We start from the raw sequence: 3,419 nt of genomic DNA, 5'->3' as shown, positions 1-3,419 counted from the left end.
CTTTTTGCTTTCTAAGCTTTTGTTTTTTTGCTCCAAAATTCATTCAGGCTTAACTTCCTGTCTACTGCTCATCGGCTTCATGAAGTGGGCTTTCAAGGTGAGTTTAAGTCGTAAACCAACAAAACAGCTGCAGACAACACTCAGTAGTAGTTTTTTCTTAGCTGAATTCCATCTTGCATGGATAAAGAACAAATCTGTTTCTGTTCTGTCTTTAGCTCTGCACCACAGAGAGTACATCAGCTTGGCTCAATCCCTGTTGCTTGGTCGAGCCAGGAAAGCAAAAATACAACTTTACCCAGCATCAGCAGGTGTGTACTTTGACTTTCTGTGTAATCTTTTAACAAATTTATTACTGCTCTCAATTTATATATTAATATTATTTGACAGAGTGACCTGTCCCTGTTGGTTAGCGCAGCACTCTCACCCCCCCCCCCCCATCATACCTCATCCTTCGTTATCCGCTGAGGCGATGTGGGTGCCCACGCGCCATTAGCACACTGGTCTTCATACACGCAAACATTTCCACATCCACTCCAGAATCGATGCTGCTCATAACAACACGCATACATACATACATACATACATACCCGAGTTGTTGATAATCACATTTTTTGGACAAACCCGGTTTCGCCTGACAGCGGGCCTGCGAAGACCCGTTGTCTCTCATATTAAATTAAACAAACAATTTATTTTAATTGTTATATAAATAAAATTGAGATTTAAAAAAATATATATATAATTTATTGTTAGTGTAAAAAATTTATATTGGGAAATGGTATTACAATTTATACTTTTAATATATTTTTTAAATGGTATTTTTTTTCAACAGCCATTACTTCTTTGGAAATCATGCTAATATGCCGAATTGGTGCTGAAGAAATACTTCTAATTATTATAATGTTGAAAACATTGTGGGTCCTTAATATTTTTGTGGAAACAGATACATTTTTAAGGACTATTTGATGAATCTAATGTTAAGAAGGACATCATTTACTTAAAATAGAAATCTTTTGAAATAATATACATTTCTTTGCTGTCACTTTTAAACATTTAATGTGTCCTTAATTCACTTTTTAAAGGGGTCCAAACATCAGAATAGCATTCATTTGATTCAATTGTATAAAAGCCACTGTCATGCTACAAAAAATGAATAGCATCGCTACTGAGCGTTACAGTAGTACTCCATAGTCCTACACAATGGTATTATTTAGTATTACTTTTATGCCCTGATTGTTGGCTTTGTTTACCAAATAAAACATTCAGCTGTGATAGTCACCGATCAGCTGTCATGAGAGCCCAGAAGTCAAGCCTGTCAACAGAAGATCCAGTCACCTTTGAGGCATTCAAGCTTCTTTGTGTCACTTATGTTAGCATTCTGCTTTGGTGCATGGCTCTGGTAGCAAAATGCTTTCACTGAAAGCGTACTCTAGAAACTGCATGCTGAGATACTTCAAGTATTTCTGCCACCGTCGAACCTCAAGGCTTGCAGTAAAATTACACTATTTTGCTGTAATAAGAGATGTTTACTAAAGTGAGAGCACAGATTCAGTTGATTGCAATTATAACTAATCAAAGGGCGCTTTTAACACAGCTTCACATACATTATTTGAGACTTGTGTTTACAGTTTAAAGTTTGGTGTCTGGTTTGAGTAGATGATTAACATTTTTGATACTTTTATAAAGGCGTATACTCTAAATAATTTATAGCATTTTTGAAAAATGTTTAAAAAACATGCACACTCACAAGAGAATCTACTTATCGCAGTAACCTAATAAAATCTGGTTTATTTTTATATTGGAAGGGTTGCCTCATGGGGAGCAAAAACTTTGTGTACTGTTTGAAATGTGTTAAAGGTTTTTAACGGATCACTTTTTGCATTATGGTCTGAATAGACCTAGTGGTCAACTTACCCAATAACACCAAGTTCTTCAAGGACAACTTTCAGATCCGCAGAAGGGCGGTGGATTATGGAGTACCACTTACACAAACTTCCAGGTCAGCCTTCTCGTTTAATTGTATTCTAATTCATTTTTGTTCTAGTATTAAACACCTGTTTCCCTTTTCTGCAGGTAGTAAAGCTGTTTGCAGAAGCCATTAGATATTCCAGTGATTTAAATGCCACCAGCCTGTTCCACCACCAACAAAGTGATCCCAGACTGTCGGAGAGCTCTGCTGCAAGGTTAACTTCTAATCTCTAAAACAGAGGACTCAGCTATCCATCTCAGTTATCTGTCGGGGCCAGTTAAAGTTACAATTATTTTCACAATTATAAATCTGACTAGACCGGGCTCAAGGCATAGCTAAGGCAACACTAAGCAAGATAACTGATGATTATTTTAGCTTTATACCAACGCATGGTAACATTGTGTTTATTATAAGCTCTATTTAAGTTATAGTTGTGGTATGTATTCATATAATATTTCTAAAATTTTTACAATTTACATTATATCCATGACAGCTGTAAATGTATTTTAACACTGGTAAACAATACTGATCTATTTTTATTGTTGAGCCCTGCAAGAGTTATCGGCACAGTTGCAGGATTGGAGGATCTGTCTTGACTTTTCTCAAAGAATATTAACAAATATCACAAGTTATTTTACGCTAGAGCAGATCTTCAAGAACAGGTCATTTATAATTAACATGTTTAGTGAGATGGAGTTTCTATTAAAAGACCCAAAATATTTATGCACCATTTCATAGCCTTTTATTTCATGCTTTAATTTGAAATGCTTCGTCTTACTGGAAAAACACAAACAGAAGATATCTGGTTCATATCACCAGGATAAATTAAAAGATTTTAAAGTAGTACATTTATAGCAGCTTCTTAATTAGTGCAATGTTATTTATCCATTTACTCTAACCTCAAACTGTCATTCATGAGTGAAACATTTTAAGCTTCTTGGGAGATTCCTCATTTAGCTTTATTAGCCTGCCAGTAATATACATATCAACCACCTATTAGCAATACTCTCACAAACATTATGTTTATCACTTTAACATCAGTTAAACACTGTGCTAATTGGAAAAAGCTAATATTATGACCAAACAGCCCACTAGAGTGTTGCACATTATCTACTGGTCTAGATATTTATGCCATAATTAAATCCCAACTCATTTGTGTTTGTGTGGGAGAGCTAAGTACGCTACATGTCACATCTCATAACAAAAAGATTGCAGAAAGGGAGAAACTAAACCGAAAGGGGGGGGGAAATATTCTCTGAGTGTGAGAAGTCCTTTCATTGTACTATAGACAAATAGAAACTGCAGTAATCTGTATTTGTAGAATGTTTGCATACCTCACACATTCACTTAAAGGGACCTCGCCTCAAAAAGAAAACTGTCAAGATTTCACCTTTTGTTTTTCACAGGAAAAAAAAAAACATCTAACGGTGATAGTGAATTCCTTATTCTTTAA

The 3,419-nt window shown here is 35.3% G+C and overlaps 1 long non-coding RNA gene across 1 annotated transcript; it reads left to right on the top strand.

Moving 5' to 3' along the window:
* The first annotated feature begins 249 nt into the window (after window positions 1-249).
* On the top strand, window positions 250-2,230 carry LOC113053033 (uncharacterized). The gene is made up of 3 exons (XR_003277148.1): window positions 250-308; window positions 1,894-1,996; window positions 2,071-2,230. It is a non-coding gene; the product is annotated as an uncharacterized LOC113053033 (long non-coding RNA).
* Window positions 2,231-3,419: the final 1,189 nt, after the last annotated feature.

This window comes from Carassius auratus, chromosome 34 (genome assembly GCF_003368295.1).
Source record: "Carassius auratus strain Wakin chromosome 34, ASM336829v1, whole genome shotgun sequence".
Classification (NCBI taxonomy): domain Eukaryota; kingdom Metazoa; phylum Chordata; class Actinopteri; order Cypriniformes; family Cyprinidae; genus Carassius; species Carassius auratus.
Note: the sequence above shows the minus strand (reverse complement) of the source record. Positions and strands in the feature narration are given on the sequence as shown.